At 29.4% G+C, this 10,789-nt stretch overlaps 2 pseudogenes; both read left to right on the forward strand.

The window, feature by feature from the left end:
- The first annotated feature begins 293 nt into the window (after window positions 1-293).
- Window positions 294-1,586, forward strand: LOC124544886 (annotated as a pseudogene).
- An 807-nt stretch (window positions 1,587-2,393) lies between these two features.
- LOC124544888 lies at window positions 2,394-10,051 on the forward strand (annotated as a pseudogene).
- The last annotated feature ends 738 nt before the right edge of the window (window positions 10,052-10,789 follow it).

The raw sequence follows: 10,789 nt of genomic DNA on the forward strand, positions 1-10,789 counted from the left end.
TGACCGTGAAAAGGTAGCATAATCATTAGTCTCTTAATTAGCAGCTGGAATGATTGGCTTGACGGGAAATGGACTGTCTCTTAATAAATTTTTGAATTTCACTTCTGAGTCAAAGGGCTTAAATTTTTCTTTAGGACGAGAAGACCCTATAGAGCTTAACATTTTATTTTTATGTAGTTTTTTGTTTGTCTTTCTATATTTAATGATGATGTTTTGTTGGGGTGACATGAAGAATAAATAAACTCTTCATTATTATATCATTTATTTATGTTTGTTGTTTTGATCCTTAAATTATGATCATAAGATTAAGTTACCTTAGGGATAACAGCGTAATTGGTTTTGAGAGCTCATATCGACAAAGCAGATTGCAACCTCATTGTTGGATTAAGAAAAATTTTGGGTGCAGTAGCCCAGTAATTAGGTCTGTTCGACCTTTAAATTCTTCATGATCTGAGTTCAGACCAGCGTGAGCCACGTCGGTTTCTATCCTAAGATTATTAATTCATATTAGTACGAAAGCTCCATATGGTTGAAATATTTTTTATTTTATTGATTAATACTAATTAAATTACTATTTTGACAGATTAACGTGTTGAATTTAGAATTCATTTATGTAGATTTTTTCTACAAATAGTATTGATACTTTATGATTTATTTATGTTTATTTTGAATTTTCTTTTATTAGTTATTTGTGTTTTAATTAGTGTTGCCTTTTTAACTTTATTAGAGCATAAGGTTTTAGGTTACATTCAAATTCGAAAGGGTCCAAATAAAGTAGGGTTTGCAGGAATTCCTCAACCCTTTAGTGATGCTATTAAGTTATTTTTTGTAAGGAGCAGCCAATTCCTATTATATCTAATTATTTGCTTTATTGTTTTTCTCCTGTTTTTAATTTAATAATTTCCTTGGCTGTTTGAGTGATTTTCCCTTACTTAACTTATATATGTTCTTTTTCTTATGGATTTTTGTTTTTTTCATGTTGTACTAGATTAGGTGTTTATACTGTTATAATTGCTGGTTGGTCTTCTAATTCAAATTATTTTTTTACTAGGTTCTCTTCGTTCTGTTGCTCAAACAATTTCACACGAAGTTAGTTTGCTTTAATTTTATTATCTTTAATTATTTTAATTGGTAGTTTTAACATTTTTTATTTTATAAATTATCAGCTTTATTGTTGATTTATTATTATTTCTTTTCCTTTAGCTTTAGCTTGTTTTGCTTCTTGTTTAGCTGAAACTAACCGTACTCCTTTTGACTTTGCCGAAGGTGAATCTGAGTTAGTTTCAGGTTTTAATATTGAATATGGTGCAGGCGGGTTTACTTTAATTTTTTTAGCTGAGTATACTAGAATTGTTTTTATAAGAATATTTTTAGCTTTAATTTTTTTAGGTGGTGATTTTTATTCTTTTATATTTTTTATTAAGCTTGCTGTTATGTCCTTTGGTTTTATTTGAGTTCGAGGGACATTACCACGTTTTCGTTATGATAAGTTAATGTACGTAGATTGAAAAAGTTTTTTGCCTTTATCTTTAAATTTTTTGATTTTCTTTGTTGGTTTAAAGATTTTATTTATTTCATTTATTTAGTTAAATTTTTTAAGAAAAGTTAATAGAAGAGTTAAACTTCTAGTTTTATGTTTTCAAAACATATGCTTTTCCTAAGCTAATTAACTTATTATTCCTTAATTAGTTTATTACATGTGTTTTCAACATGTACATTAATTAAGAAGTATGTAAAGTAGATAATTGTTAAGATTTATCCTGTTATAATGTAAGGTTCTTCGACAGGTCGTTTACCAATTCATGTTAATAAGCATACAACAACTACTATAATTCAGAATAAAATCTGATTAATAGGATAGAATTGAATACCTCAGAATGGTGTTTTATTTTAAAATGGTAAAATTATTAAGATTCTAATTGATAAGAATAATGCAATAACATCTCCTAGCTTATTAGGGATTGATCGTAGAATTGCATATGCAAATAAGAAATATCATTCTGGTTGAATATTGACTGGGGTTACTAATGGGTTATCAGGTACAAAATTATCAGGATCCCCTAGGAGGTAAGGATTAATCAAGCACAGTATAATTAATAATTATGTTATTAATACAAATGTAACAGAGTCCTTGAAAGTAAAGTATGGGTGAAATGCGATTTTTTCAATATCTCCATTTAGGCCTAAGGGGTTATTAGACCCTGTTTGGTGAAGGAAGAATAAATGAATTGCCGCCATTGCAGCAATAATAAACGGTAGTACAAAATGGAATGTAAAGAATCGATTTAATGTTGCGTTATCAACAGCAAACCCTTCTCATACTCATTGAACTAAATCTGTCCCTAAATATGGAATTGCTGATAATAAATTAGTAATTACTGTCGCACCTCAGAATGATATTTGACCTCATGGTAAAACGTATCCTATAAATGCAGTTGCTATAACTAAGAATAGGATTACTGTACCAATTATTCAGGTGTGTATGTATATGTAAGATCCGTAGTAAATTCCTTGCCCACATGTAAATAAATACAAATAAAAAATATAGAACCTCCATTTGCATGTAAGGTTCGAATAATTCAACCATTATTTACGTCTCGGCAGATGTGAACTACACTACTAAATGCTAATTCAATATTTGATGTATAATGTATAACTAAAAATAGTACAGTTACAATTTGAATCACCAAACATAACCCTAAGAGGGACCCAACATTTCATCAAAATGAAATATTTGTTGGTGCAGGTAAATCAACTAAAGAGTTATTAATGATTTTAATTAAGGGATGTCTTAATCGTAAATGTTTTTCATTAGTAAATTATCTTATTTTACGAATAGGCCCCTGGTTAATATTAGTGATTTTAACAACTGCTAATAGTGCTAAACATAAATAAATTATTATTATTATTGTGATAATGAATGTTGGTCTATTATATAGTTTTTCTAAAGATATTGTTATTTCTTGATAATTGATTGAATTATCAATATTTATAGTTTCAGTATTTTTGAAAAAGTCTATAAATATTGTTATATCTAAAATAATTAATGTTGATATAAGAAATATTCATATTGTTAAGGTAATAATTATCGTAATTGATTTAGGTTGAAATATTTCGTTTGATGCAATTCTCATAATATAAATAAATAGAACTAATATACCACCAAGAAACGTTAAAAATAAAATATATGATAATCAATATCTTTCCATTATTGTTCCTGTTATTAGTCCAACTAGAAAAGTTTGTAGGATAATGAAAAGCATTATTGATATTGGGTGTCTTAATTTAATAAAATTAATTTTTATTATGTTTGATAGCGATATAATTATTATTTTGATCATTTCAGGGGTTAGTTTATTAAAAATATCGGTTTTGGGGACCAATGATGGAAAGCTTTTCACCTCTGAAGTTTGAAAAGTGGGGGCTGAACTTATTTCCGGTTTACAAGACCGGCGTTTTAGAAACTATTAAAACTAATGTTTACATTCTCTGTCTTTACTTCTTTATTGATTTATAATGCTGGTGTTTATGTATTTTCATCTAAATGTAGGCATTTATTAATGGTTCTTTTGAGATTAGAATATATTGTTCTTTCTTTATTTATATTAGTTATTGTTTTTCTCATTGAGTTTGATTATGATTATTTTTTTCCTGTTACTTTTTTGGTTTTTTCAGTTTGTGAAGGTGCTTTAGGTCTTTCTATTTTAGTTTCAATAATTCGTTCTCATGGGAATGATTTTTGTAATTCTTTTGGTTTATCTTTATGTTAATGTATTTATTTATAACTATTTTTTTGATCCCTCTCTGTTTGGTTAATAATTGTTGATGGTTGGTTCATTCTTTAAAATTTCTATCTAGTTTTGTTTTTATGATTTGTGTTTATTCATACGCAGATTTGGATATGATTAGATGCTTTTTGGTATTGATTATTTTTCTTTTAGTTTGATTTTGCTTAGTTTTTGAATTTGTGCTTTAATAATTACTGCTAGAGGTTCAGTTTATTTAAGTTCTTATCATTCTAATTTTTTTGTCTTTATAGTCTTAATTTAAATGATTATGCTTTATTGTTTGTTTGCTAGATTGAGTCTTCTTTCGTTATATATTTTTTTTTTGAGGCTAGATTAGTTCCTACTTTACTTTTGATTTTGGGTTGAGGCTATCAACCTGAACGTTTACAGGCTGGTGTTTATTTCATTTTTTATACTCTGGTTGCTAGATTGCCTTTATTATTAGTGTTATTTAGGGTTTATGATTTTTCTAATACTTTATATTTTCCTTTATTGGTTGATTTTGGTTCTTATTATTTTATATTTTATGTGTTTATAATTCTTGCTTTTTTAGTTAAGATGCCAATATTTTTGGTTCATTTATGGCTTCCTAAGGCTCATGTTGAGGCCCCTATTTCAGGTAGAATGATTCTTGCTGGTGTTTTATTAAAGTTGGGTGGTTATGGTATTTTTCGTGTTATGAAGGTTATTTCTTATTTGGGTGTAAGGTTGAATTATTTTTGATTGTCTTTGGGTTTATCTGGTGGGGTTATTGCTAGATTTATTTGTTTTCGTCAGGTTGACTTAAAGTCTTTAATTGCATATTCTTCTGTCCTCATATAAGAATGGTTATTCGAGGATTGATGACTATGAATCGATGAGGTTGTATAGGTTCTCTTTCTTTAATGGTTCGTCATGGTTTGTGTTCTTCTGGTTTATTTTGTTTATCTAATATTATTTATGAGCGTTTAGGTAGACGAAGATTATTAATTAACAAGGGTATAATTAATTTGATACCAAGAATGGCTTTATGATGATTCCTTTTGAGATCATTTAATATAGCTGCTCCTCCTTCTTTAAAGTTGGTAGGTGAACTTAGATTATTAAATAGAATTATGTCTTGATCTTCTTTTAGATTTTTTGCTTTAATTTTTTGGCTTTTTTTAGAGCTGCTTATACTTTATATATGTATTCTTATTCTCAGCATGGTAATTATTATTCTGGTGTTTATACTTGTTCTCTTGGTTATTTACGTGAATATCATCTTTTACTTTTACATTGATTGCCTTTAAATATTCATTGTTTAAAGGGAGAGTATTTTTTTGTTTAGGTTGCTTAAGTATTTTAATTAAAAATGTTGTTTTGTGGAATCAATGATATGAATTTTTCATCTTAGGCCATGAATTTGTTTTCTATTTGTTCTTTGAGTTCTTTTTCTTTATTTTTTTCTAGAACTATAATTTTTATTTTGAGTATTTATTATTTAATAATTGATTATAAAGTTTTTGCTGAATGAGAACTTTTTAATTTAAATGGTTCTATGGTTGTTATGACTTTAATTTTGGATTGAATGTCTCATATTTTGTTATATATATTTCTTCTTTGGTTATTTATTATAGAGAGGATTACATGTCGGGAAAAAAAAAAATATAAATCGTTTTATTGTTTTAATATTTATTCTTTCTATAGGTTTTTTAATTATTAGTCCTAATTTGATTCGAATTTTATTAGGATGGGATGGTTTGGGTTTAGTTTCTTATTGTTTAGTTACTTAATACCAAAATGTGAAATCTTATAGTGCAGGAATGTTAACTGCACTTTATAATCGCATTGGTGATGTTGCTATTTTAATTTCTATTGCTTGAATATTAAATTTTGGCGGTTGAAATTATATTTATTATTATGATTTAATTTCTAATTCTTTTGAAATAAAGCTTATTACTACATTAATTGTTTTCGCAGCTATAACTAAAAGAGCTCAAATTCACTTTTCTTCTTGACTTCCCGCTGCTATGGCTGCTCCTACTCCTGTTTCTGCTTTGGTTCATTCTTCTACTCTTGTTACTGCTGGGGTTTATTTATTAATTCGTTTCAGACCAATATTAGATACTTATAATTGTGGTTGATTCTTACTTTTAATTGGTTGTATAACTATATTTATGGCTGGTTTGGGAGCTAATTTTGAATTTGATTTGAAGAAAATTATTGCTCTTTCTACTTTAAGACAACTTGGTTTAATAATAAGAATTTTGGCTATGGGTTACCCAAAACTTGCATTTTTTCATTTATTAGCTCATGCTTTATTTAAGGCTTTATTGTTTGTGTGTGCAGGTTCAATAATTCATAATTTAAAGGATTCTCAGGATATTCGTTTTATAGGTTTAATTGTTAATTTTATACCTTTAACTTCAGTTTGTTTTAATGTTTCTAGTTTGTCTTTGTGTGGTATACCATTTTTAGCAGGTTTTTATTCAAAGGATTTAATTCTTGAAATGGTTTGTTTAAGATGAATTAATTGTTTGATTTTTTTTCTTTATTTCTTTTCTACTGGTTTAACTGCTTCTTTTTGTTTTCGTCTTTTTTATTATTCAATATCTGGTGATAATAATTTTTATTCTAGATTTTCTTTTGATGATAATGGTTATTATATTTCGTTTGGTATAATTGGTTTATTGTTTGTTGCTGTTTTTGGTGGTAGTCTTTTGTCTTGGTTAATTTTTCCTGTTCCTCACGTGATTGCCTTGCCTTATTATTTAAAGTTTTTAACTATTACTGTAGTTCTTTTGGGTGCTTATTTGGGTTATCTTATTTCTAATTTTGATTTTCCTCAAAATTTATTTTCTTTAAGTATATTTTATTTTGTCAGATTTGCTGGTTCTATGTGGTTTATACCTTTTCTTTCAACTAAGTTTATTAGATATATTCCTTTAAAATTGGGTTATTATTCGTCTAAATTATTTGATTATGGTTGAGGTGAATTATTTGGTGGTCAAGGTTTGTACAGACTATTTATTTATTTAATCGGTTATATACAAGGTTTATATGATTCTAATTTTAAGATTTATCTTTTAACTTTTATTTTTTGAATATTTATTTTAGTGGTATTATTTTTCGTTTACTTAAATAGCTTACAATTAGTGCGTGACACTGAAGATGTTAAGGAAGTATTTTTACTTTTAGCTGTTTATAAATATACAATTATTATTTTTACAGTGAAAATGTAATGGTTTATTTAAACTATATAAATTTTAGAAATGTTAACGGAGTTTAACCGCTAATATAAATAGTTAGCAGCTTTCATATTGGCTTTACATTTCCCCCAATGAACCATGGACCTTGCCGTTGGTGGGGAGGCTTGCGTGCCTCAGCAATACAGATAGCCGTACCGTAGGTGCAACCACAACGGAGGGGTATCTGTTGAGAGGCCAGACAAACGTGTGGTTCCTGAAGAGGGGCAGCAGCCTTTTCAGTAGTTGCAAGGGCAACAGTCTGGATGATTGACTGATCTGGCCTTGTAACAATAACCAAAACGGCCTTGCTGTGCTGGTACTGCGAACGGCTGAAAGCAAGGGGAAACTGCAGCCGTAATTTTTCCCGAGGGCATGCAGCTTTACTGTATGATTACATGATGATGGCGTCCTCTTGGGTAAAATATTCCGGAGGTAAAATAGTCCCCCATTCGGATCTCCGGGTGGGGACTACTCAAGAGGATGTCATTATCAGGAGAAAGAAAACTGGCGTTCTACGGATCAGAGCGTGGAATGTCAGATCCCTTAATCGGGCAGGTAGGTTAGAAAATTTAAAAAGGGAAATGGATAGGTTGAAGTTAGATATAGTGGGAATTAGTGAAGTTCGGTGGCAGGAGGAACAAGACTTCTGGTTAGGTGACTACAGGGTTATAAACACAAAATCAAATAGGGGTAATGCAGGAGTAGGTTTAATAATGAATAGGAAAATAGGAATGCGGGTAAGCTACTACAAACAGCATAGTGAACGCATTATTGTGGCCAAGATAGATACGAAGCCCACACCTACTACAGTAGTACAAGTTTATATGCCAACTAGCTCTGCAGATGACGAAGAAATTGAAGAAATGTATGATGAAATAAAAGAAATTATTCAGATTGTGAAGGGAGACGAAAATTTAATAGTCATGGGTGACTGGAATTCGAGTGTAGGAAAAGGGAGAGAAGGAAACATAGTAGGTGAATATGGATTGGGGGACAGAAATGAAAGAGGAAGCCACCTGGTAGAATTTTGCACAGAGCACAACATAATCATAACTAACACTTGGTTTAAGAATCATGAAAGAAGGTTGTATACATGGAAGAACCCTGGAGATACTAAAAGGTATCAGATAGATTATATAATGGTAAGACAGAGATTTAGGAACCAGGTTTTAAATTGTAAGACATTTCCAGGGGCAGATGTGGACTCTGACCACAATCTATTGGTTATGACCTGTAGATTAAAACTGAAGAAACTGCAAAAAGGTGGGAATTTAAGGAGATGGGACCTGGATAAACTAAAAGAACCAGAGGTTGTACAGAGATTCAGGGAGAGCATAAGGGAGCAATTGACAGGAATGGGGGAAATAAATACAGTAGAAGAAGAATGGGTAGCTTTGAGGGATGAAGTAGTGAAGGCAGCAGAGGATCAAGTAGGTAAAAAGACGAGGGCTAGTAGAAATCCTTGGGTAACAGAAGAAATATTGAATTTAATTGATGAAAGGAGAAAATATAAAAATGCAGTAAGTGAAACAGGCAAAAAGGAATACGAACGTCTCAAAAACGAGATCGACAGGAAGTGCAAAATGGCTAAATTTTTCTTTAGGACGAGAAGACCCTATAGAGCTTAACATTTTATTTTTATATAGTTTTTTGTTTGTCTTTCTATATTTAATGATGATGTTTTGTTGGGGTGACATGAAGAATAAATAAACTCTTCATTATTATATCATTTTTTTATGTTTGTTGTTTTGATCCATAATTTATGATCATAAGATTAAGTTACCTTAGGGATAACAGCGTAATTGTTTTTGAGAGCTGATATCGACAAAGCAGATTGCGACCTCGATGTTGGATTAAGAAAAATTTTGGGTGCAGTAGCCCAGTAATTAGGCCTGTTCGACCTTTAAATTCTTACATGATCTGAGATCAGACCGGCGTGAGCCACGTCGGTTTCTATCCTAAGATTATTAATTCATATTAGTATGAAAGCACCATATGGTTGAAATATTTTTTATTTTATTGATTAATACTAATTAAATTACTATTTTGACAGATTAATGTGTTGAATTTAGAATTCATTTATGTAGATTTTTGCTACAAATAGTATTGATACTTTATGATTTATTTATGTTTATTTTGAATTTTCTTTTATTAGTTATTTGTGTTTTAATTAGTGTTGCCTTTTTAACTTTATTAGAGCGTAAGGTTTTAGGTTACATTCAAATTCGAAAGGGTCCAAATAAAGTAGGGTTTGCAGGAATTCCTCAACCCTTTAGTGATGCTATTAAGTTAATTTGTAAGGAGCAGCCAATTCCTATCATATCTAATTATTTACTTTATTATTTTTCTCCTGTTTTTAATTTAATAATTTCCTTGGCTGTTTGAGTGATTTTCCCTTACTTAAGTTATATATGTTCTTTTTCTTATGGATTTCTGTTTTTTTCATGTTGTACTAGATTAGGTGTTTATACTGTTATAATTGCTGGTTGGTCTTCTAATTCAAATTATTCTTTACTAGGTTCTCTTCGTTCTGTTGCTCAAACAATTTCATACGAAGTTAGTTTGGCTTTAATTTTATTATCTTTAATTATTTTAATTGGTAGTTTTAACATTTTTTATTTTATAAATTATCAGCTTTATTGTTGATTTATTATTATTTCTTTTCCTTTAGCTTTAGCTTGTTTTGCTTCTTGTTTAGCTGAAACTAACCGTACTCCTTTTGACTTTGCCGAAGGTGAATCTGAGTTAGTTTCAGGTTTTAATATTGAATATGGTGCAGGCGGGTTTACTTTAATTTTTTTAGCTGAGTATACTTGAATTGTTTTTATAAGAATATTATTAGCTTTAATTCTTTTAGGTGGTGATTTTTATTCTTTTATATTTTTTATTAAGCTTGCTGTTATGTCCTTTGGTTTTATTTGAGTTCGGGGGATATTACCACGTTTTCGTTATGATAAGCTAATGTACTTAGCTTGAAAAAGTTTTTTGCCTTTATCTTTAAATTTTTTTATTTTCTTTGTTGGTTTAAAGATTTTATTTATTTCATTTATTTAGTTAAATTTTTTAAGAAAAGTTAATAGAAGAGTTAAACTTCTAGTTTTATGTTTTCAAAACATATGCTTTTCCTAAGCTAATTAACTTATTATTCCTTAATTAGTTTGTCTCATGCGTTTGCAACATGTACATTAATTAAGAAGTATGTAAAGTAGATAATTGTTAAGATTTATCCTGTTATAATGTAAGGTTCTTCGACAGGTCGTTTACCAATTCATGTTAATAAGCGTACAACAACTACTATAATTCAGAATAAAATCTGATTAATAGGATAGAATTGAATACCTCGGAATGGTGTTTTATTATAAAATGGTAAAATTCTTAAGATTCTAATTGATAAGAATAATGCAATAACACCTCCTAGCTTATTAGGGATTGATCATAGAATTGCATATGCAAATAAGAAATATCATTCTGGTTGAATATTGACTGGGGTTACTAATGGGTTATCAGGTACAAAATTATCAGGATCCCCTAGGAGGTAAGGATTAATCAAGCACAGTATAATTAATAATTATGTTATTAATACAAATGTAACAGAGTCCTTGAAAGTAAAGTATGGGTGAAATGGGATTTTTTCAATATCTCCATTTAGGCCTAAGGGGTTATTAGACCCTGTTTGGTGAAGGAAGAATAAATGAATTGCTGCCATTGCAGCAATAATAAACGGTAGTACAAAATGGAATGTAAAGAATCGATTTAATGTTGCGTTATCAACTGCAAACCCTCCTCATACTC

Source organism: Schistocerca americana, chromosome 8 (genome assembly GCF_021461395.2).
Source record: "Schistocerca americana isolate TAMUIC-IGC-003095 chromosome 8, iqSchAmer2.1, whole genome shotgun sequence".
Lineage (NCBI taxonomy): Eukaryota > Metazoa > Arthropoda > Insecta > Orthoptera > Acrididae > Schistocerca > Schistocerca americana.